The sequence below is a fragment of the Lithobates pipiens genome, unplaced genomic scaffold (genome assembly GCF_037356315.1).
Source record: "Lithobates pipiens isolate NorthernLeopardFrog02 unplaced genomic scaffold, aLitPip1_a1.2 Scaffold_166, whole genome shotgun sequence".
NCBI classification, from domain to species: Eukaryota; Metazoa; Chordata; class Amphibia; order Anura; family Ranidae; genus Lithobates; species Lithobates pipiens.
The window spans coordinates 1,800,285-1,826,617 of record NW_027507752.1 but is presented as its reverse complement, the minus strand read 5'-3'; the positions used below and the strand labels follow the sequence as shown (position 1 = coordinate 1,826,617).

At 46.2% G+C, this 26,333-nt stretch overlaps 1 protein-coding gene across 5 annotated transcripts in view; it reads left to right on the top strand.

The window, feature by feature from the left end:
• The first annotated feature begins 212 nt into the window (after positions 1-212).
• Positions 213-26,333, top strand: part of RALGPS1 (Ral GEF with PH domain and SH3 binding motif 1) — a 659,487-nt gene continuing 633,366 nt past the window's right edge. For all 5 annotated transcript variants that reach the window (XM_077484871.1, XM_077484870.1, XM_077484869.1 and 2 more), the window contains exon 1: positions 213-347. The gene's annotated coding sequence lies outside the window, so the exon portion shown is untranslated. The remainder of the gene's footprint in view (positions 348-26,333) is intronic.

Below are 26,333 nucleotides of genomic sequence, written 5' to 3'. Positions count from 1 at the left end.
TGGTCAGGGGCACACCCCTCCCCCCATGTTCTGGTCCCGCTATCCCTGTCATTGTCTGTGAGGCACAGCAGCCCCTCCCCCTCCTATCCCCGCACTGAGCGGGAGCGAGCACCTGCGCACTGCTCCAGACACTACTATCTGCATAGTCCCGCCTCCCGGCGGCCTGTCTGGCTGCTGATTTGCCGCGCCCGAATGTAGCTGGAAGCGGATTGGTTTGCCTCCCTGTCGCTCTGCGTTGCACCTGACGCTTCCTGAAGTCCGGGCTGTGTATGTGATGTGTGGGAAGTGCCGCGTTCAGCCTGGAGAAATAAATGTCTGCTGGAGCCGGGAGCCGGGGCCCCGGGGAGGTGAGTGCCAGGGGCCCCTTTCTTGTAGCTGTACCCGACCGGCCTGTCATCAGTGTATTCATATCCAGCGCTGACCTGCCTTCTCTCCGTGTGTGCCCGGCACTGCACCATTGTGCCCGCTATACTGTGCCCCCACCACTGTGCCCGCTATAATGTGCCCCCACCACTGTGCCCGCTATAATGTGCCCCCACCACTGTGCCCGTATAATGTGCCCCCCACCACTGTGCCCGCTATAATGTGCCCCCACCACTGTGCCCGCTATAATGTGCCCCCCACCACTGTGCCTGCTATACTGTGCCCCCCACCACTGTGCCCGCTATAATGTGCCCCCACCACTGTGCCCGCTATACTGTGCCCCACCACTGTGCCCGCTATACTGTGCCCCCACCACTGTGCCCGCTATAATGTGCCCCCACCACTGTGCCCGCTATAATGTGCCCCCACCACTGTGCCCGCTATAATGTGCCCCCACCACTGTGCCCGCTATACTGTGCCCCCACCACTGTGCCCGCTATACTGTGCCCGCTATACTGTGCCCCCACCACTGTGCCCGCTACACTGTGCCAGCTATACTGTGCCCCCACCATTGTGCCCGCTATACTGTGCCCGCTATAATGTGCCCCCACCACTGTGCCCGCTATACTGTGCCAGCTATACTGTGCCCCCACCACTGTGCCCCCACCATTGTGCCCGCTATACTGTGCCCCCACCACTGTGCCCGCTATACTGTGCCCCCACCACTGGTGGCCCGCTATACTGTGCCCCCACCATTGTGCCCGCTATACTGTGCCAACTATACTGTGCCCCCACCACTGTGCCCCCACCATTGTGCCCGCTATACTGTGCCCCACCATTGTGCCCGCTATACTGTGCCCCCACCATTGTGCCCGCTATACTGTGCCCGCTATAATGTGCCCCCACCACTGTGCCCCACCACTGTGCCCGCTATACTGTGCCCCCACCATTGTGCCCGCTATACTGTGCCAGCTATACTGTGCCCCCACCACTGTGCCCCCACCATTGTGCCCGCTATACTGTGCCCCACCATTGTGCCCGCTATACTGTGCCCCCACCATTGTGCCCGCTATACTGTGCCCGCTATAATGTGCCCCCACCACTGTGCCCGCTATACTGTGCCAGCTATACTGTGCCCCCACCACTGTGCCCCCACCATTGTGCCCGCTATACTGTGCCCCCACCACTGTGCCCGCTATACTGTGCCCGCTATACTGTGCCCCCACCACTGTGCCCGCTATACTGTGCCCCCACCATTGTGCCCGCTATACTGTGCCAGCTATACTGTGCCCCCACCACTGTGCCCCCACCATTGTGCCCGCTATACTGTGCCCCCACCATTGTGCCCGCTATACTGTGCCAGCTATACTGTGCCCCCACCACTGTGCCCGCTATAATGTGCCCTCTATAATGTGCCCTCACCATTGTGCCCGGTACTGTGCCCCCACCACTGTGCCCACTATACTGTGCCCACACCACTGTGCCTGCTATACTGTGCCCCCACCACTGTGCCTGCTATACTGTGCCCCCACCATTGTGCCCGCTATACTGTGCCAGCTATAATGTGCCCCCACCACTGTGCCCGCTATAATGTGCCCCCACCATTGTGCCCGGTACTGTGCCCCCACCACTGTGCCCGCTATACTGTGCCCACACCACTGTGCCTGCTATACTGTGCCCCCACCACTGTGCCCGCTATACTGTGCCCCCCACCATTGTGCCCGCTATTCTGTGCCCACACCACTGTGCCCCCACCACTGTGCCCACACCACTGTGCCCCCACCACTGTGCCCACTATACTGTGCCCCCACCAATGTGCCTGCTATTCTGTGCCCCCACCACTGTGCCCGCTATACTGTGCCCCCACCACTGTGCCCGCTATACTGTGCCCCCACCATTGTGCCGCTATACTGTGCCCCCAGCACTGTGCCCGCTATACTGTGCCCCACCACTGTGCCCGCACCACTGTGCCCGCTATACTGTGCCCCCCACCATTGTGCCCGCTATACTGTGCCCGCTATACTGTGCTCGCACCACTGTGCCCCCACCACTGTGCCTGGTATACTGTGTCCCCACCACTGTGCCCACTATACTGTGCCCGCTTCTCCACAGACCCTCCGAGGGCTCTGTGTGTCCCTGAGCCCAACCCCCATCTCCATACACAGCGCTCTACTCTGTATACCATCTATATTGGTCACTATATGTATATACCATGTATACTGTGACCCAATATTTGTTTTATATATATAAAAACACACACCATGTATACCCCAATACTGATCTCTATGTATACACTGTGTACTGCAAATGTGTCATATCCTGGCCAACACTGCCAATGGAACCATAAATCCCGATGGCACACATACTACACTCTGTACATTGATATCACGTGTGCCCAACCGTGCTGCCAATATTTTATACATCCGGTTATCACACATTCCCAATACTGCCTGATCTCTATACATCCTGATCAGCCAGGAGCCGGGGCGACTTCAAGGTTTAGTCGCTCCCGCCAGGAAGACGTCGCCCGTACTGAGCCGACCACCTATGGCTGGAAATACAGAATGGACATGTGGCAATATTCTGTACATCCCGGTATCATACATACCCAATCATGCCAGAATTCTATACATCCTGGTTATATATATATATATAATATATCCCCAATAATGACTATTCTGTACATGCTGGTATCATACATACCTAATAATGCCAATATTCTATACATCTTGGTTACATTTATACCCAGTAATGCAAATATGCTATACATAGCCGATACAGCCTATACATTCTGGTATCATACATGTACATTACAGCCTATACATTCTGGTATCATACATGTACATTACTGCCTATACATTCTGGTATCATACATGTACATTACTGCCTATACATTCTGGTATCATACCAAATAATTCCAATATTCTGTGTGCTCTGATATGGCTATACTGCATATATTTTGGTATTGTACACATCAGACATTATGTATTTTATGTGACCCTCATAAGTCCTATAGAACTATCCCTGAGTCTATTACATACAGTACTGTCATCATACATATGGAAATGTACACATTGTATCCGTCTTCATGGAAAATCCCCCATCCCCGATGACTGTAGCCGGCTCTGTACCGATTCCCCACATTCTGGCTGCTCCCTTTATATATATTCCAGAATCCTCTCTCTGTATTCTCCCTGTATATCCTTGGATGCTATAAACGTTTCTTCACATATACCGGCAGCCCGTTATGGGGCTGGATGAATCTGCCTTCTCTTATTCCACACCGTCCTGTATTCACCGTCCTGTATTCACCGTCCTGTATTCACCGTCCTGTATTGTGTCGTCTTATTCTGATATGTCGCTAAGCGTTTTTTATTGCTATTTTCATCCTGAAAAGTCAGTCTCTCTACAGAGAGCCAATAGCTGGCGTAGCTGTGTGCGTCTCCGCGGACATGCCAGGACTTGTATGAATAAAAAAAAAAGAAAAAAAGAAAAAAAGAAAATAGTTTTCTGAGAATATTTAGTTCACGTTGATCAAAGTGCATTATTGATGGCAGTTCCGTATCCCATAGCAACCAGCCACAAATCACTGATTCTAACACCACGGACCGAAATCCTGATCAACTAGGTGACAGAACCTTCTTCTACCTTATTAAATGGGCTCATGTATAACCCGCAGCAAACATCACAAGAAACTACATCCACACCAGTCCTCCACTGTGCAGTTATATTTGTTGTTTACTTTTTTTTTTTTTTTTTTTTTTTACTTTATTAACAGGATACAAAATGACACTATTCAAGTCCATTGCCTGCAGCAGGTTGTAGAGGGTTGTATTGCATTTTTACACAACTCACCTCAACACAGCAGTGTGGTGTGGACAGGGCACATAGAAAACGATTGGTCTCTATGTGCCCTTGTGTTGATCTATGCTAATCAACGCCGCTAAACAGAGTTTGTGTAAATCCTCATAATATATGTCCACTTTTTTTTTATATAGAGCGGGGAAGGGTTAGAGCTCTTGTTGTGTTTTTTACTTGCGATTTGGGTCTCCATTAGAAAGATTTACCCTCATATCCTGTTCTGGTGACAGCACTTCATTAAACAAGAAGCGAGGAGCTCTCTCCAACAGCAACACCGAGTGTAATAAAAATTGGTTTTCTTTAATAGACTCGGGTAGATTATAATCCCTGCAGATTTTCATTTAGGCCTCTTGTACACATCAGCTTGAAAAAGACTCAGCACAGGTTTTTTTTTTACTGAGCTAAAATACAGCCCCGTAATTGTAAAGTGCCTGTGCACACAGGTGCGAAAACTTCGAGCCGCGCATTCTCCAGTTAAAAAATAAAATAAAAAATAGAAAAAGCTGCATTTTTTGGTCAATAATTTATGCCTCATGCACGCAAAATGTGTACAAATGCCCATTTAAATATTGGGCAGGACAAAAATGCGAGAATACGTTTTCTCTCGCATGCGGATTTGTGCAAATGCATATGTGCGAAAGTGCATGCAAATACATAAAAAAAAAAAAAAGTCTGGAAAAAGTAGATGCTCAAACAGGAGTATCGTGTGCAAGAGTCCTAATTCCTTCTCCGATGAAACTGCTGTCCGCAGGACAGGATTGGATATTTTAATTACCGTATTTATCGGCGTATAACACGCACCTTTTCCCTCCTAAAATCGGGGGAAATCAGGGGTGCGTGTTATACACCGATTCCCCGCTGTTTCTAAGCCTTTTTGCCGTTCTCAGCGGCTTCCGGGTATTTTCAGCCGCACCCGGCCATTCTTGGCTATTTTCGGCCGTTCTCGGCTATTTTCGGCCGTTCTCAGCTATCTTCAGCCGCACTCGGCCATTCTCGGCTATTTTCAGCCGCACTCGGCCGTTCTCAGCTATTTTCAGCCGCACTCGGCCGTTCTTGGCGGCTTTCAGAAAGCCGAAAGCCGCCGAGTGTTTCCGAAAATAGCCGAGAACGGGCGAGTGTGGCCGAAAATACCTGGAAGCCAACGAGAACTACCAAGTGCCGCCGAGATACACAGGACATCCGCTCTGTATCTCGGCGGCGCCATTTTTAAATGGCAAACACACAGACAAGGCTGCAAACGACTGACAAGGCTGCAAATGACACTGATAAGGCTGCATTGATGGGCATTTAAATGTAAGTTTTATTTATTTTTTTCCTTAAACTTCTCTCCTAAAAGTTTTTTTTCTTTTAATTTCTTTCCTAAACTTGGGGTGCGTGTTATACGCCAATAAATAAGGTAGTGGAACGCAAGATGGCAGTAAAAACCTGACCGGAGTTCTCATCCTTCCTAAGGCTCGGTTCACACTGCGGGCGACGCGAGGCGACACGACTTGCCGCGCCGCGACCTTAGCGGCGACTTGCAAATGACTTCTGTATAGAAGTCAATGCAAGTCGCCCGAGGTCGCCCAAAAGTAATACAGGAACCTTTTTTCTAAGTCGGAGCGACTCGAGTCGCTCCTCTGCTGTGCGATTGATCATTACTTCTGCTTGTGTAGTTTACACCACAGGGTACATTTGTTGGATTGATCACTATTTTAAGGCCTCGTACACGCGGTACAAAAATCAGAAGGGAGGTCTGAAGACGAGAGCGGTCTGCGGATCTTCGGATCATTAGTTCATTCAACAGACAATTTGACTTTTTCATCGAAAGCTGTATGCGCGGGCTATAAAATTTTTGTCTAACGTGAACTCAACGTCCTGATTTTTGGATGGTCAGTACAGAAATCGTCACACAAATATCGAAAGTACAAAAACACATGCTCGGAATCAAGGCACAAACGGGAAGAGTTCGGTCTTGTAATCGAGAATGAACATTCCTGACGTGGCCAATTAATGAAATGTCAAAATTCTCATCCTCTTTAATGGGATAATAACGAAGCTGCTTTGCATGTAGTTATGCCATATTTTACAAGGCATTTGTTTTGTACGATCTGAAAATCGTGAATCAACACTCACCAAACTTCTACTAAGATGAAATTAGCAGAAGGGGCCCAAAAGGTGGAGCTTGAGAAGTGAACGTCTTCTTTATACTCTCATAGTACGTCACTACCTTCGTGTTTGTCAAACGACAATTTGAGGATAGTTAGTATGCTAGACAAAATCCTGCACACTCCCTTTTGACAAAAATTAGACGCTTGGTCGTCCAACCATCAGACTGTGTATGAGGCTTAAAGTGGAGGGCCACCCTGAAAAAAAAACACATTAAAAATTTGAAAAAAATCAGAAAAAAAAAATGAAATTTTTTTTTTTTTTTAAATTTGCCAGAAATGCCTGTTGCTAGGCACATAATCCTAATCTGCCTCGTCCTCCTCCGCGGAGATCTTGTTTCTTCTCTCCTCCGTGTGGCGTCTGGGTAATGGGGCGCTGTGTGTTGTGGGAACTGTGTGTCCCAGAACACAGCGCGTCCCATTCACAAAGCGCTGCGTGACTCGCGCATGCGCAGTAGGAAACGGGCAGTGAAGCCGCAAGGCTCCACTGCCTGTTTCCCTTAGATAGAATAGCGGCGCCAGGACCCGATAGTCGAGGGACGGGTCGGCCTCAGGCGGCTGACATCGCGGGCGCCCTGGACAGGTAAGTCTGCTTATTGAGTCAGCAGCTACAGTGTTTGCAGCTGCTGACTTTTATTTTTTTATTTTTTTAACCGGCCCTCCTCTTTAATGAGGAAGTAAACCCTGATGGGTGTTACTTCCTCTTTGTCTCCCTGAAAAGGTAAAGCATAATGGGCTACTGTGCATCACATCGCATCGCATAGTAGCCCATTATGTGTCACTTACCTGACACAGGAGCCAGCGAAGTCACCGCTGTCCCCTGTAGTCCGGAGCGTCCATCTTCTTCCGGGTATCGCTGCTCCGGCCACTCACATCGCTGGAGCAGCGATGATGTCACTCCCGCGCATGCGCATGGGAGCCGCTGCTAACGGCGATAGTACGCCTGCACGCCGCTGTCTACATGTGCTGTAGACAGCTGTCACTGTCTTTTAGTAATTATCTCCTAAACCGTGTAGGTTTAGGATATATTGCTTGGACCTACAGGTAAGCCTTAATCTAGGCCTACCTGTAGGTCAAAGAGATTTGTAAGGGTTTACAACCACTTTAAGGCTTTATGCTCATTCAATGTTTAGCCCCAATGCATGAGGTTCTGGCATTTTGCTGCACCTGTAGGGCACATATGCACCATCCAGCTCCGCTGCCGGCAGCCTATTAAACTCTGAGGGCAGCTGGGTGATACACTCAGTGCTACTTCTATTTAAGACAGTATGCAGCCAGGGATAAATGCCCAGAATGAAGACTGCTTGTATTCTAGGCATTTGTTCCGGGGGACATACTGGCCTAAAAGAGGAAGTAAACCCTGATGGGTTTACTTCCTCTTTCATTCCCTGCAAAGGTAAAGCATAATGGACTACTATGCATCACATCGCATCACATTGCATAGTAGCCCATTATGTGTCACTTACCTGACACAGGAGCCAGCGAAGTCACCGCTGTCCCCTGTAGTCCGGCGCATCCATCTTCTCGGTGTGGTCTCGCAACTCCGCCGCTGTCATTCGGCGAACCTGTGATGACTTCACCCCCGCGCATGCGCACGGGAGCCGACACGCGCGGCATCTTCGTCATTGACGATGCCGCGATCAGTGTGCCAGCGCGCCGCTGTCTACGGCACGGCCTGTCTTCAGGCAAATATCTCCTAAACCGTATAGGTTTAGGAGATATTTCTTGGACCTACAGGTAAGCCTTAATCTAGGCTTACCTGTAGGTCAAAGTGGTTTGTAAGGGTTTACAACCACTTAAATGTACATACCACTAGACTAGGTGCACCACCCAGCTGGAATGGCTGTCAGATTCTCAAAAATTTTGACAGGCTGGTGGTAGTGGGGCTGGACGGGGTGCCTGTGTCCTCCGGCTGCAAATAAACACAGGAGCTTCATACACCAGGGAAAAATGCCCAGTGCATAAGGCCTCAGGCTCACTCATACACTTATGGTCCATTGGGGTGTATTAAGGCATTGCATTCAGTATGAATAAATTGCCAACGCGCTTCAACAGACAAATGAATAGACACACACAAGACGTGGTGCTTTGTGTGTGTGTGTTGACGGCTGGTGTACATCACACTGGGGTGCCATGCAGAATGAATACAACTGCATATAGAGCTCTGCGTTGACACAATGCGTAGGGATTACGGTGCCTTTAAAGATTAATCAGTAGTGGTTTAAGTAGTGCAAATGAGCTGCTAATACTGTCCTGTGTTGTGTCAGCCTAATAAGGTGACTGCCGGCTAGTAGTTAAATATCTCAGCAGCAAGAGATTAAAATCACTCGTGTAGCTTTATTTCTTCTAGAGCCAGGTGGTGGGATCTGATTTCCCCGGTGGATTACCCTAATACAGAATAAATAATTGGGGGTCCATCTGTAAGAGGATGAGGCCCTCCTTGTATCATTGTGGGGGGGAGAGAGACGCAAAGAGCTGCCAAAGAATTCTCTCCATCCAGATGATTCTGTCTTTGGAGTGCAGTTTTGGGTGGAGATCGTTTTGCAGTCACTTCACTTCATGTTCTGTATATCTGGAGGTGAAAATCGCACTCACGCCATCGATTTATAGTTTAGTATATGATCCTTTCTGTTTTATATTTAGCAGCTGATTACATGCAGTTGTGTATTTTTTGGGGGTTTATAAGTTAGAAAGTTCCCCACACTACTTGTACACATGGTGACATCTAAAGCTTTTCTGCTTTAGGGATCGTAGGGCTCATTAACGCTATGATCATCTCCAGGGTGTATTAAAAAAAAAAAAAATGTTTTGTATGTGCCTCATTCACATCGCAATTCTGGTCTGATGTGATCTGTGCAGTTTGGAAAAACCGCATGCATGAATGTGAACAAACCGGACAGCACCACCTGTGCTGCAGTGCAATTCACCACATTGCTGAGCAGTGACATGAATGAAAAGTCATTATGTGACATGCAGGGGTGGACTGACCATTGGGGCACTCGGACACTGCCCGAGGGCCCCATGCCGCAATCGCTCCTCTCTCAGCTGCTCCCGCCGGGATCCTCTGTCGGGGAATTGGAAAGTGAAGCGTTGCGGTTTCACTGCCCGGTTCCCTACTGCGCATGCGCGAGTCACGCTGCGCGTTCTCCACTGGTCCCTGCTGTGTCCTGGGAACTGTGTGTTTAGTCCCTGGGTCGGCACTCCTGCTGTTGCCACTATTTGGGTCCCATGCCCCACATCCCACTCTCCTTGTTAAAGTGGTTGTAAACCCTTACAAACCACTTTGACCTACAGGTAAGCTTAGATTAAGGCTTACCTGGAGGTCCAAGAAATATCTCCTAAACCAGGGGTTGACAAATTTGCTTGGAATCTAGGAGCCAGCTTAAAAAGTTAGGAGCCGGGTCCGTGACGGCAATCCGGACCTGTCCCTGGCCTGACATGGAGACGAGTGAGGGGAAGATAGCAGCGCTGTCGCCGCCCCCCCCACCCCCCCCCCCCGTCTCCAAGTCATTGCCCATAGCTCTTAGAGGGACATTTTTTTTTTTTTTCAAATGACAATTTTTTTTCAATTGCATTTTAGTGTAAATATGAGATCCGAGGTCTCTCTGACCCCCCCGGATCTCATATATAAGAGGACCTGTCATGCTTTTTCTATTACAAGGGATTTTTACATTCCTTGTAATAAGAATAAAAGTGACACAACATTTTTTTTAAAAGAACAGTGGGAAAAAAGAAAAAGTTAAAATAATAATTTTTAAACGCGCCCTGTCCTGCCCGCATATAAAATCGGTGTTCGAACCACACATAGGAGGTAGCGCCGTGATCGGTAGAGCGAGAGCAATAATTCTAGCCCCAGACCTTCTGTAACTCAAAACGTGCAACCTGTAGAATTTTTTTAAACGTCGCCTATGGAGATTTTAAAGGGTAAAAGTTTGTCGCCATTCCATGAGCGGGTGCAATTTTGAAGCGTGACATGTTGGGTATCAATTTACTCGGCGTAACATTATCTTTCACAATATAAAAAATAATTGGGCTAACTTTACTGTTGTCTTATTTTTTTATTAACTAAATTATTTTTCCCAACAAAAGTGCGCTTGTAAGTCCGCTGCACAAATACGGTGTGACAGACAGTATTGCAACAACCACCATTTTATTCTCTACGGTGTTAGAATAAAAAATATATATAATGTTTAGGGGGTTCTAAATAAAGGGAAGAAGAGGCAGGTAATATAAAACAGTCATTAGCATTGCTGGTTTGTCATACCAACGGCGACCACAAGAGGGCGCCAGATTCCATAAGGAATCATAGGACCGCAGAAGGCCTCAAAGCCGCGGCCTAAATTTTCGGCCGCCGGCGGAACGGCCCGACGCGATCACGCTGGGGGGGTCCACAGAGACAGGATACCCCCAGCTGTGCTGCCCCAGGCGCGAGGTCGCTATTTCTAGTCGCCAATGCGACCTGGCGCCCGGGTTTTGTCGAGCCCTGTCCTAAACCTACACGGTTTAGGAGATATTTACCAGAAGACAGCGGCGTGCGGGCGCACTGGGTAAGCTGCAGATCGCGGCGATATGCCGCGAGTGTCGGCTCCCGTGCGCATGCGCGGGAGTGACGTCATCGCTGCTCCGGCGAGTCACAGCGCCGGAGCAGCGAGACCCACGGAGACCCACCAAGAAGATGGACACTCGGAACTACAGGGGACAGCGGTGACTTTGCTGGCTCCTGTGTCAGGTAAGTGACACATAATGGACTACTATGCGATGCGATGCGATGCGATGCATAGTAGTCCATTATGCTTTAACTTTGCAGGGAATCAAAGAAGAAGTAACACCCATCAGGGTTTACTTCCTCTTTAACATTTTCTCAGAATGTACTATGTTGATGAATACAGTGGGAGGATTTGGACTATCCAAAGCAGTGATTCTCAACTAGGGTTCCATGGAATCCTAGGGTTCCTCCAGAGGTTGTAGGGGTTCCTTCAGCATTGGGCAATTTCTGCCTCAGATAAGTTCCCACCGACACCATTGATCTTTTTAGCCATCTGTAAGGAGGTAATTCTTCCCAATGACCACAAGTGAAGGACCATTCTTCCCACTGACCATCACACTAATGTATCATGAGTTGTAGATTTCTAATTTGTAGCAGGGGTTCCCCCCGAGAACGATTTCAAGGGTTCCTCTGTGTTGAAAAGGTTGACAAAGGCTGATCCCAAGGGGAGACAGAAAAGGACGGCACATTTCTGGTTACTGAAGTGACTGCTAGGATGGGAAGATCCTGAGAATGGAGATATAATATGCCAGGGAATGACTTGGCCCATCAGACGTTGCCTATAACTGAGATGATACGTTTGGATGGAGTGAACTGTTCTGATTCATCGGCCTTGTTGTCTTTGCGGTTTTCTCTGTCGCCGTATCTGATGCTCACGGTAATGGATTCTGTCAATAAGAGCAATTATTGTAATTATTATGAAGTCTAATGATTTCATTGTATTTATTTTATCACTGCTTCTTAAGTTTTGTTGTTGTCCGAAGTGGCTTGGACATAATCCGATGAGCTCGGAATATCATGTACCGTATATACTCGAGTATAGGTCGATCCGAATATAAGCCGAGGCCCCTAATCTAATTTTCCCGTCCCTCCCTGTGTTCCTCCCTGTGTCCCGTCCCTCCCCATGTCCCGTCCCTCCCTGTGTCCCGTCCCTCCCTGTGTTCATCGCTGTGTCCCGTCCCTCCCTGTGTTCATCCCTGTGTCCCGTCCCTCCCTGTGTTCCTCCCTGTGTCCCGTCCCTCCCTGTGTCCCGTCCCTCCCTGTGTCCCGTCCCTCCCTGTGTCCCTCCCTGTGTCCATCCCTGTGTCCCGTCCCTCCCTGTGTTCATCCCTGTGTCCCGTCCCTCCCTGTGTCCATCCCTGTGTCCTGTCCCTCCCTGTGTCCCTCCCTGTGTCCATCCCTGTGTCCCGTCCCTCCCTGTGTCCATCCCTGTGTCCCGTCCCTCCCTGTGTCCATCGCAGCCTACCTGTGCCAATCTGCAGCCTCTTTGCCTTCTGCAGCCTCTGTGTGCCATGCCGCACCTCTCCTCGTCTGACAGACGGCGGCCATTCCACTATTCAAAAGCCGCGCCTCCCTGTCTGTGATAGGCGGAACACTCAATTTCCCAGCAGTCAGTGTTCCGCCTATCACGGACATCCTCTCATCCTCGTCCGTAGTATGAGGATGAGAGGATGTCCGTGATAGGCGGACCACTGACTGCTGGGAAATTGAGTGTTCCGCCTATCACAGACAGAGAGGCGCGGCTTTTGAATAGTGGAATGGCCGCCGTCTGCCTACCTGATCTGCGTGACTCGAGTATAAGCCGAGGGGGGCACTTTCAGCCTAAAAAAAGGGGCTGAAAATCTCGTCTTATACTCGAGTATATACGGTATGTCAGGTTGGGGCTTATTCACAAAGGAATAGATTCATTCCGGGTGTACTTTATGTTCAGGACTAAAAATGTCAGTCTACGGAACGACCCAGAATTCCTTTCACCTGATGGAGACTGGAAAACGTGAGCGTAGAAATGTAAACATGTTGACACTAAACTCCAGTTTTGTTTAGAGGGGACAAAAGAAGTTTCTAAATTTAGGTTTGTTATGTGGTGGATAAAAATAGAGTTGTTTAAATATTTATTGCAGCAAAATAAACCTCCATGATTTCGGCAGTCTGCAGACGTGTCTAAATCTTCGGGTCGCAGGTTCTACTTCACACAGATAAGATGATCAATTTGTGCGTCACTCTTTCTGCAACCATCTATATTCACAGCTTTTCTGCCAATATGTCATTTTAACCACTTTCAGCCCCCCGGACCATTTTGCTGGTCAAAGACCAGACCACTTTTTGCGATTCGGCACTGCGTCGCTTTAACTGACAATTGCGCAGTCGTGCGACGTGGCTCCCAAACAAAAGTGACGTCCTTTTTTTCCCACAAATAGAGCTTTCTTTTGGGGGTATTTGATCACCTCTGCGGTTTTTATTTTTTGCGCTATAAACAAAAATAGAGCGACAATTTTGAAAAAAACGCATTATTTTTTACTTTTTGTTATAATAAATATCCCCCAAAAATATATAAAAAAACATTTTTTTCCCTCAGTTTAGGCCGATACGTATTCTTCTACATATTTTTGGTTAAAAAAAATCGCAATAAGCGATTATTGATTGGTTTGCGCAAAAGTTATAGGGATAGTTTTATAACATTTTTATTAATAATTTTTTTTTTTTTTTTTTTTTTACTAGTAATGACGGCGATCAGCGATTTTTATTGTGACTGCGACATTGTGGGGGACCCATCGGACATTTTTGACACATTTTTGGGACCATTGTCATTTATACAGTAATCACTGCTATATAAATGCAGTGATTCCTGTGTAAATGACACTGGCAGTGAAGGGGTTAACCAGTGGGAAGCAGTGCAGGGGTTAAGTGTTCCTAGGGGTGTGTTACTAACTGTGGGGGGGGGGGGGGTTGGGCTTTAATTTAGTGAACACTGATCTCTGCTCCAATCACATGGAGCAGAGATCAGCGTCACTAGTTGCTAGGCAGAATGGAGAAATGTTGTTTACACGGCATTTCCTCCATTCAGCCGTCCCATGAGACGATCGTGGGTATGCCCGTGGCGATCGAGTCCGCGGGTCCCGCGACCGGACTCACGGGGGTCCTGACCAGCGCGGGAGCGCGCCGCTACCGGCGCGCTCCCGATGGCAGGGAGGCATTGAAGATTGGACATACCTGTACGCCAATATGCCTGCCCATGCCATTCTGCCGACGTACATCGGCGTGTGCTGGTCGGGAACTGGTTAAAGTAGAAGTAAAGGCAAAAGTTTTTGTTTTTGTTTTGAAAAGAGGGGAGAGGCATTAGAACGCTTGTCAAGTTTTATGGCGGTCTTTGTCCCCGTTAGAGATTCATCTTCTCCAATGTCTTCTTATCATAGAAAGTAAAAGAAAATCTAAAATTGTGGGTTGTCTCATAGAGGGCAAAATCTTCCAATGGGGGCAACTAGTGCTGGTGACACCCCAGGATTCCCTCACCTTGGAGGGATTGCTCCTCACTTCCTGTTTTGGCCAAGGGACAGGAAATTAAGGGAAATCTCCCCAGTGGGACAATTTGGGAAGTGGTTAATACATTAGAGGAAGTAAAAGAAGAAAAAAAAAAAACACACCCTGCAAGGCAAATGCATAATGAGCTAGTATGCATAGCATACTAGCTCATTATGAATAACTTAATCTAGGCTTACCTGTAGGTCAAAGTGGTTTGTAAGGTTTTACAACCACTTTAAGGGAAGGTTAAAACCCCTGTTAGAGGGGTTTTTATTTTTATTTATTTTTTTACCATGTATGTCCTACACTGCCATCTAGGGCTGTAACTAACGATTATTTTCATAATCGATTAGTTGGCCAATTATTGTTTTGATTAATCGATTAATTGGTTAATAATCTTAAGAAAAAGTGTGGTGTATAATTTAACTAATATGTAAAGTTTTATAAAAAAAAGCAATTTATTCTTAAATATCTCTGTATGCAGTGGTAAAAAAAATAACCAACTATATGGTAAGTATGCTGTATATACTATTAGAGGAGATATACTGTATATACCACTATTAGAGGAGATATACTGTATATACCACTATTAGAGGAGATATACTGTATATACCACTATTGGAGGAGATATACTGTATACACCACTATTAGAGGAGATATCCTGTATACACCGCTATTAGAGGAGATATACTGTATATACCACTATTAGAGGAGATATACTGTATATACCACTATTAGAGGAGATATACTGTATACACCACTATTAGAGGAGATATACTGTATACACCACTATTAGAGGAGATATACTGTATACACCACTATTAGAGGAGATATACTGTATACACCACTATTAGAGGAGATATACTGTATACACCACTATTAGAGGAGATATACTGTATATACCACTATTAGAGGAGATATACTGTATATACCACTATTAGAGGAGATATACTGTATACACCACTATTAGAGGAGATATATACTGTATACACCACTATTAGAGGAGATATACTGTATATACCACTATTAGAGGAGATATACTGTATATACCACTATTAGAGGAGATATACTGTATACACCACTATTAGAGGAGATATACTGTATATACCACTATTAGAGGAGATATACTGTATACACCACTATTAGAGGAGATATACTGTATACACCACTATTAGAGGAGATATACTGTATACACCACTATTAGAGGAGATATACTGTATACACCACTATTAGAGGAGATATACTGTATATACCACTATTAGAGGAGATATACTGTATATACCACTATTAGAGGAGATATACTGTATACACCACTATTAGAGGAGATATATACTGTATACACCACTATTAGAGGAGATATACTGTATATACCACTATTAGAGGAGATATACTGTATATACCACTATTAGAGGAGATATACTGTATACACCACTATTAGAGGAGATATACTGTATATACCACTATTAGAGGAGATATACTGTATATACCACTATTAGAGGAGATATACTGTATACACCACTATTAGAGGAGATATACTGTATACACCACTATTAGAGGAGATATACTGTATACACCACTATTAGAGGAGATATACTGTATACACCACTATTAGAGGAGATATACTGTATATACCACTATTAGAGGAGATATACTGTATATACCACTATTAGAGGAGATATACTGTATACACCACTATTAGAGGAGATATATACTGTATACACCACTATTAGAGGAGATATACTGTATATACTATTAAAGGGTGAATCTGGTTAATATCAGACTCAGAAATCAAATCTTTTCTAAATACGCAGCGCCTGAAAAAAGTACAGATGTGAACGTGTCCCACAGGAAACCATGGAAATGAACTGTAGCGCGTTTCTACAAAAAAGCACCAAAAAACACATAGATGTGAACAAGGCCTAAGATGTTTAGTAACATAATGGGGTTAAAAAACTAAAATTAGCGCTTTATAGTACAAAAAAAAGAAAAACAAAAAAACAAACAATCACTACTGTAAGGGGTTTATTTTTTTACTGTGGAACTGTGAAAGTAATATTTACAGTAGCAATTATTTGCTCTTTTTGTACTATAAAGGGCTCATTTTATTTATTTTATTTTTAACCCCATTATGTTACTGGCCGATTAATCGATTAATTTAATAATCGATTAGTTGTCAATTAATCGATTAGTTGTTTCAGCCCTACTGCCCCCTAGTGGTTAACCCCTTCACTGCCAGTGTCATTTAAACAGGAATCAGTGCATTTGTATAGCAGTGATTGCTGTATAAATGACAATGGTCCCAAAAATGTGTCAAAAATGTCCGATGTGTCCGCCATAATGTCGCAGTCACAATAAAAATCGCTGATCGCCGCCATTACTAATACATTTTGTTTTATAAAAATGCCATAAAACTATCCCTTATTTTGTAAACGCTATAACTTTTGGGCAAACCAATCAATAATCGCTTATTGCTAAAAAAAAAATCCAAAAATATGTAGAAGAATACGTATCGGCCTAAACTGAGGAAAAAAAATGTTTTTTTATATACATTTTTGGGGGATATTTATTATAACAAAAAGTAAAAAAGAATGCGTTTTTTTTTTTTTTCAAAATTGTTGCTCTTTTTCTGTTTATAGCGCAAAAAATAAAAACCGCAGAGGTGATCAAATACCACCAAAAGAAAGCTCTATTTGTGGGGAAAAAAAGGACGTCAATTTTGTTTGGGAGCCACATCGCACGACCGTGCAAATGTTAGTTAAGGCGACGCAGTGCCGAATCGCAAATAGTGCTTTTGGATTACAAACATGTTTCTGGAGGCAATTCTGCTCGCAATCCAAGGTTTAACGGTATTTATTTGTAAAAATTTTGAAAAAAACATTTATTTTCCTTCCACTTCACAATTATGTGCCACTTTGTGTTGGCGTTGCTACCACATAAAATCCAAATAAAATAAATTTACGTTTTTTGGTTGTAACATGACGAAATGTGGAACATTTCAAAGGGTACGAATACTTTTTCAAGGCACTGTAAATATGTATTTAAATGTAGATTCAGCTGAACATCTCCATAGACTGCTAGAGGAACTCTTTAACCACTTAGCGCCCACACCACGTCATATGACGTCATGGGCTTTCGGTGGTTATATCTGAATGATGCCCGAGGCCACAGATATCATTCAGATATCGGCATTTTCAGCCGGCGATTCCCTGCACCATAAGAACGATCATAGCGGCTGTGCCACCGCTTGATCGTTCTTACGGGCGGCGGGAGGGGACGCCCCCCCTCCCGCCGCCCTCCGGTGCTTCTACCAACTCACCGTTTCCATCAGTGAGCCGGTCACAGGATCTGCCGGGCCCAGCAAGTTACCATAGAGATTTCCGGCAGACCAGATCGTCCCCGGAGTTTCTATGATCGTTTGGAGGCCGGGCGCGATGTTATGACGTCACGCCCGGCCTCTGTATTCAAATTAACGGCGCCGATCTGGCTAGGAAGCCAGGATCGGTTTTTTATTTTTTTTATTTTTATTCTTCCCAGCCTAGAGGTGAGATATGGGGTCTTATTGACCCCCCATATCTCACTGTAAATAGGTCCGATCGTGCCATATTCCTATTACAAGGGATGTTTACATTCCTTGTAATAGGAATAAAAGTCATCAAATTTTTTTTTTTTTTAAGTGTCAAACAAAAAAAAAAAAAAAAAAATATAAAGCGCCCCTGTCCCCGTGAGCTTGTACACAGAAGCGAACGCATACGTAAGTCCCGCCCACATATGAAAACGGTGTTCAAACCACACATGTGAGGTATCGCCGCGAACGTTAGAGCGAGAGCAATAATTCTAGCTCTAGACCTCCTCTGTAACCCAAAACTTGTAACCAGTAAAAAAAATTTTAAGCGTCGCTTATGGGGATTTTTAAATACCAAAGTTTGGCGCCATTCCACGAGTTTGTGCAATTTTGAAGCGTGACATGTTGGGTATCTGTTTACTCGGCGTATCTTCCTCTTTCACATTATGCAAAAAAAATTTGGCTAACTTTACTGTTTTTTTTTTTAAGCATGAAACAGTTTTTTTTCTGAAAAAAACGTGTTCGAAAAATTGCTGCGCAAATACCGTACGAGATAAAAAGTTGCAACGAGCGCCATTGTATTCTCCAGGGTCTTTTCTAAAAAAAAACATATATAATGTTTGGGGGTTCTATGTAATTTTCTAGCAAAAAAATTAGGAATTTTACATGTAGGAGAGAAATGTCAGAATTGGCCTGGGTCCGAAGTGGTTAATGCAAATCTGTGCTTCTGCATTGAAAAGCCTCCTCTAGGTCCAAATGATTGACGAGCAATTGAATTCTACAGATAACGGTTGATTGGAAGGTAGCGGCCAGTAGATTGTGGAAGCTGCGAGCTCAGACAGCCCGCGTCCTTCCGCCAAGGACATTTGTACTGTCGTATGAGAATGGTCTCGTCAGTAGGGCAAATGTTAGTGATACCTGCAGACTCTTCAATTTGGTCATGAAATATGCATGGATAAAGACTGTACTAGACCGTGTGCAGACTAAATAATTCTCTAATATGATTTATAAATTAGATTTGTCTTTTTACTCCTGGACTGCATGGGGGTGGGGTGCTGCTCACTCACAAAAAGTGCTGAAATGGCGGCTCTGTCTGGCTCTTCGCATGTAGAGTATTTTCTTGCCGTATCGCCAAACACACCATAAAAAGTATAATGTAATGGTGTAAGGCAGTGGTCCCCAACCTTTTTGGCACCGGGGACCGGCGCTGTTGAAGAAAATTGTGCCAAGGCCCGGCGGTGTATGCGGCTTTTCGCGGACAATTTATCGGGGCGATGGCTGGCGTTGGCGCTTCAATCATCCCGGCACCATCATTGATATGATGTCAGGATGATTGAAGCGCATTATTTCTATTATTACATTGTAAAATATAATGAAATAGTTCAGCTCACCATAATGCATAATGTGCCAGAGTGTCACTTTCCACGTTGCCTGTCACCAGTTGCAGATTGTCACTTTCTACATTGCCTGCCTTCAGATGCAGCTTGTCACGTCGCTTGTCACCAGATGCATTTTGTCCTTTGCCACGTCATCTGCCACCAGATGTGGATTGTCACTTGCCACGTTGCCTGCCTTCAGAAGCAGCTTGTCACTTGCCACGTCGCATGTCACCAGATGCAGTTTGTCACTTGCCACGTCACCTGCCACCAGATGCATTTTGTCCCTTGCCACGTCATCTGCCACCAGATGTGGATTGTCACTTGCCACGTTGCCTGCCTTCAGAAGCAGCTTGTCACTTGCCACGTCGCATGTCACCAGATGCAGTTTGTCACTTGCCACGTCACCTACCACCAGATGCGACTTTTCACTTGCCACATCGCCTGCCTTCATATGCAGCTTGTCACTTGCCATGTCACCTGCCACCAGATGCATTTTGTCCCTTGCCACGTCACCTGCCACCAGATTTGGATTGTCACTTGCCACGTCACCTTCCATGTCACCTGCCACCAGATGCATTTTGTCCCTTGCCACGTCATCTGCCACCAGATGTGGATTGTCACTTGCCACGTTGCCTGCCTTCAGAAGCAGCTTGTCACTTGCCACGTCGCATGTCACCAGATGCAGTTTGTCACTTGCCACGTCGCATGTCACCAAATGCAGTTTGTCACTTGCCACGTTACCTACCACCAGATGCAACTTTTCACTTGCCACATCACCTGCCTTCATATGCAGCTTGTCACTTGCCATGTCACCTGCCACCAGATGCATTTTGTCCCTTGCCACGTCACCTGCCACCAGATTTGGATTGTCACTTGCCACGTCACCTGCCATCAAATGCAGCTTGTCATTTGCCACCAGATGTGGATTGTCACTTGCCACGTTGCCTGCCTTCAGAAGCAGCTTGTCACTTGCCACGTCGCATGTCACCAGATGCAGTTTGTCACTTGCCACGTCACCTACCACCAGATGCGACTTTTCACTTGCCACATCGCCTGCCTTCATATGCAGCTTGTCACTTGCCATGTCACCTGCCACCAGATGCATTTTGTCCCTTGCCACGTCACCTGCCACCAGATTTGGATTGTCACTTGCCACGTCACCTGCCATCAAATGCAGCTTGTCATTTGCCACCAGATGTGGATTGTCACCTGCCAGTGGTGGCAGTGGTGTCACTGCAGTGGTGACAGCACAGGTGTGTGCATTAGTTCAGAGGCAAGCTTGGAGTAGTGAGTAGTAAGGGAGAACAGTGGTAATGGGGGGGGGGGGCACCGGTAGTGAGAGATTATCTCATCTCTCTGCTCCTTTGCCTCACCTCCAGCATTATAGAACCCCGCTGTGAGTGTGGAAGAGCGGCGATGCAGGCGGGCGGTGAGATAATGATCTCATCTCTCTGCTTGCTTGCCTCAGTATAGCGGCCCCGCTGTGAGCACGGAACAGCGGTGATGCGGTCGGGCGGTTAGAGATGATGTCATCTCTCTGCTCGCTCCGCCGCCGCTCGTCAGACAGTGCAGCCTTTGCGGCCCGGCTGCAAACAGTCTATGGCCCGGCAGTGGGCCGCGGACCGGGGGTTGATGACCCCTGGTGTAAGGGAAAGATTTATTCTTATTGTACAATTCCACTGTCTGCTATGGAGATCATTCTGGGCAATCGCTGATTGTCCAGCCACTGTGGACACTGGTCCAGGGAAGAGAAATGGCACTTTGGATCAGATATATCTACCATAAGATGTGTTATGCCGCGTACACACGATTGGAATTCTCGTCGGAAAAAGTTCTGATGGTTTATAACGCGGTGACGTACAGCACGTACGACGTGACTAGAAAAAGGAAGTTCAATAGCCAGTAGCCAATAGCTTCCGTCTCGTAGTTGAATCTGAACATGCGTGATTTTTGGCGTGTTTTTCGTAGCTTTAAATATGTAATTTGTATGTCGCTGTATAAGATTTTCATCGGCTAGGAAGTGAAGTTTTGCTTTGGGAATTGAGGCCATTTTTCGTAGGATGGCTTGAAACGCATTGTTGGCCCCAGTGAGGCCCTTGTGGACACCTGCAGCTTAGTCTTAGAACATTTTCCTGGCTCGGGGTTTTTCACTTGCTGAACTTCATCTGTGTGTTGAAAGGGGTGAACAATAAGTCATTGACCAGCGCCAACAAGCCTTTCTCTTACCTGCCCTTCAACCATAATATTTAGCTTGCTGTGGAGAAGCCGGAGTGCCTTGAAGAAGGCGGCTGTTTCAGGCAGACAATGGACACCTTTTAGGAGAAGGATTATGAGGGAGAAAGTTTTTATGTGTTTACACAAAATCCACAGACTTGTGGAAAGCTGAGCCTCCACCTGCCGTAATGAAAGGCCAGAAAGAATTTTCAGTTAAGCCTATCTGTTGTGTATGAAGATGTCATGACTGCAGATAATATGGCCCCCGCATGTCCCTAGCTTGATGTCAATTGATAGGCCGAGCTTCCTTCAACATTCACAACTTCTTCCTTCATTATGTGCCTTAGGAATAGTGAGAGTACGCCTTCGGAATGAAGGCGTTGTAACAAATTTTGGTTCAGCCCAGAGTGGAGTCCTTCGTTATGAGCCAATCTGGTGAATTGGGTAGATGGTCTTGACTGCATAGGTGGGTTTTAACCAGCTATTACAAACCGATACCTTACAGCCCCAAAAAGACACCAGGCTGATTTAAGTTGGAATTGGGGCAAGGCCACCGCTTTATTGAATTTACCAACTGTAACGCTCTGCAAAATACCACGTAATTCCAGTCACAGTTATGCCGTGAGCATCCATAACAAAACACAGATAGTCTAGGCCCTTGTACACACGGTCGGACATTCCGATAACCAAATCCATCAGATTTTGTCCGAAACTGGTGTTGTATACACACGGTCGGACAAAGTTGTCGGAAAATCCGATCGTTCAGAACGTGATGGCGTTATTTCGTTATGACGGGACTACGTTCAGGCTAGTAGCCAATAGCCTTGGTCTAATTTTACAGCCCAGCTCTAAAACTTTGTTGGCCGGATATTCCGACGGAAACAGTCCGATGGAGCCCACATACGGTCGGATTATCCGACAACACGGTCCGATCGGACATTTTCCGTCAGAATGTCCAACCGTGTGTACAAGGGCTAAGGCCCTTTTCACGCGGGGTGGATCCGCAAACTAAGCTGGGGATCGCTCCGTTGTTCCCCCTCTGTTAGGTACCTGGTGTTGAAGCCCAACTTGTAGAAAGAGACCTCTCTTACAACGCTGGTTCAGGAGCCACTGGAATGGGAACAGAGGTCTCGAGAGCACAGTGGGTAGGAGTGCCTGCTGGATAGGGCCGCTGGGACTGATAGTGGAGAAGAGATCCCTCTGGATGGCTGGACGGCTGGAAGTTGATAGAAGAGCTGAGGAATGCAAGCAGCAGCTACAGGAGCCGATGAGAAGAACCACAGGCACAGCAGAACACTGAACAGGCAGCAGGTTGGAGCAGGGTCGGACGGTCCGGGTCAGTAGGCGAGCAGACAGGTGATAGCAGCAGGCAAGGAAGCGTCGGTAAAACTGGCAGAGGTCGGCAACGGAATCATAGGCAGAAGTGGTAGCAAGGTCAGGCAGGCCGGGTCGTGTTTGGAGAAGGCAGAGAAGTCAGACGAAGCCGGGTCAGTAACAATAGCAGATAATCAGGTTCAGGTTCAGGTAGTCAGATGCACAGGAGCTGAGACGAAACAGCGCCGCACCAGCGCACTAGGAGAACCTTTAAGCGTTCAGTGGCGGCAAACAGCGCCATCGCACACACGCACTCGCACCACCCGCGAACGTGCACGCGCCGGAAGCACGCGCAGACGCCTGCCAGTGTGAACACGCTGAGGCTCGGTTTAAGAAGAAGCACGCGTGCGCATGCGTGCATGCAGCTGTGCCTGTCCATCGCTGGTAAGTCCCTGACGCCCTCTGAGCAGGCGGATGACAGGTCCATCTTTGCTCACTGTGCAGGGACAGACCTGTCAGAGTCCCGCTCCCTCTGGGGGGGGGGGGGTGAGATCGGACTGTCTGTTTTCATCCGATCCGCCAGACGAATGGCAAACCTATCACCATCCATCTGTTTTGAGCAGATCTTGTCTGGTCGGATGGCAGGCAAGTGTCAGTGGACACATCTTTGCTGACATTCGCCTGCCCTTGGAAGTCAATGAGTGGCCCGCTCGGATCCACCTGAAAACAGACAGGCTGATCCAAGTGGGCTGATGGTGTGAAAGGGGCCTAAGAGGCCTATCTCCACCATCAGTGTGAGACAAATAGAAAAAACTGCGCTAAACCCAAAGAAATATATCAGAAAAAAGCAGCACACACTCAAACAAAGTTCAAAAATTCAAGAGCGAAAGAAAGTGTAGCGCTAATTACTGCAAACAATATATCAAAGTACTCAAACAGTGATGATCTGATAAAATGGTGAATACTGTAAAGACAATAATAATGAAGTGACAATGTGTAAATAGCGGCAGTATATGCAATGCTTATCCTTGATGAGAAATCAGTGTATATAAACAAATATACATGCATCCTATTCGAGATATGCCCCAGTCGATGACCTATTGTGTTGAAACGCGTCGGGCTACACTCATCTTACACTTCCCACATTGCTTTTAATCTTTTTATGGGATCACATTTTATGTCACATCTGTTTTACTTTGAGATGTGAATAAAGTTTTTTAGATAATTTTTGACCTGCACTATTGGCGTTGTTTGCCTTTTTGTTTTTTACACCATGGGATTGTTCTGAGCCATTCTGGAACCTTAAGACATTTTCATCACAAGACGTTTGGTGTGGATAGGCGCCATTCTCCATGATGGCCGCCTTGTAGCATGGATCGTCTCCGTCCTCCCTGTGATCTTTTGCTCTTGAGACAAGGCATTAAACTGATCCCAGAATTAGACTTGAGGGGATGGCCCATAAAGCAATATCCATCGCTGGCAAGGTAAAAACGCCAATAAAGCTGTGACAAAACTCACAACGGGCGGGCGGGTGGACAACTTTTGTGATGTCAGAATCTTTTCAGAGTAGTCGGACGTGCTCTCGCGTAACGTTTTCTAGAGTTCAGGCTCCTCTCAGTCACCTCGTGCCTTAGTGGCCAATCCCAACTGAGCCATTTAATCTTCCCGTTTTGGTTAGTGCTCACGTAGATGCCAAGCTTCCAGCAGTGAAGATTCCCTTTCCCTAGGAGGGATGGGGGGCTCAAGGGGCTCCTGCAGTATTCTTTGGACAGAATGTCATATTGTTCTTCCCATTTCCTGTGAGCCCAGTGTGTTTACAGTGATGTCACTGGACCAGGTAGAAGACTGCAGGAAAATGTTCTGTATAGGGTATTTAAAAATAAATAAATACCTGGAGCAAGGGGGGGGGGGGGGGGTCTGGTTAGGATTTAATTGCTTTAGGCCCCTTTCACACTACCGATCTGTTCAGATCCGCCTGTCAGTTTTTCAGGCGGACCTGAACGGATGATCCATAGAGGTCTACGGAGCGTCGGATGTCAGCGGTGACAAGTCTGCTGACATCCGACCCACTCCGATCCGAAAAAGTGTGACGGAGGAAAAAGCTATTTTTACATCCATCATCGGATCGGGTGACGACAGACACTGCGGTCATCCGATCTCCCATAGGGGAGAGCGGCGCTGTGACAGGTCCGTCCCTGTGCAGTGTGCAGCGACGGACCTGTCCTCTGCCTGCTCAGCGGAGATCGCTCCGGTGATCCCCACTGTGCAAGCCGATATCCACGGGGAGGATCAGCACTGAACTGCCCCGTGTGAGAGGACCCTTAGACATTCCATGCTTTATCCAGAATTAGAAGGGAACATTTTTGTAGCTCAGTATGCACTTTATATGGTTGCCTCACCTGTAGGTCCAATAGCATTTCATCATATCCTTGTACCGTGTAGCAATCAATCAGTTGTTTGTTTTTTTAAATATGAATTTTAAGCAAATAGAAGGTTTTGTCGTTGGTATGAAGTGAGGAATGTAGAAAACTCACAAGCAAATGTAGAACCTATATATATATATACACACACACTGTTTTTGTATGAAGTAGAGCTGCACGATTCTGGCTAAAATGAGAATCACAATTTTTTTGCTTAGAAGATAGATCAGGATTCTCGCAGTGCAACATCATCTTTCACATTAAAAAATTGTGCGAACTTTACTGTTTCATTCTTTTTATTTATTGAAGTGTATTTTTTCCCAAAAAATTGCATTTGAAAGACTGCTGTGACATAAAATTTTGCAGCAATTGCCATTTTATTCCCTAGGGTCTCTGCTAATATATATATATATATATATATATATATATATATATATATATATATATGTTTGGGGGTTCCAAGTAATCTTCTAGCAAAAAATATTGATTTTAACTTAAAGGGGTTGTAAAGGTTTGTTTTTTATTTTCTTAATAGGTTCCTTTAAGCTAGTGCATTGTTGGTTCACTTACCTTTCCCTTCTAAATGTTTTTTTTCTTTGTTTTATTTGTCTGAATTTCTCACTTCCTGTTCCTCCTCAGTAAGCTGTTCTGGCAGACTAAACACCGCTCGGATGATGGTGTGAAGTTTACTGAGGAGAAATAGGAAGTGATAAATTCAGACAAAGAAAAAAAACATTTAGAAGGGAAATCAAAGGAAAAGGTGAGCCATCAATGCACCAGCTTTAAAGTAACCTATTTAGAAAATAAAAAAACAAAGCTTTACAACCCCTTTAAGGCTCGGTTCACACAGGCGCGACTTGTCCAGGTGACTTCGCCGCCTGACAAGTCGCCCCCGTTCTGTACTACGGAACCGTTCTCATAGGAGCGACTCAAGTCACTCCGACTTAGAAAAAAGGTTCCTGTACTACTTTTGGCATGACTTCGGGCGACTTGCATTGACTTCTATAC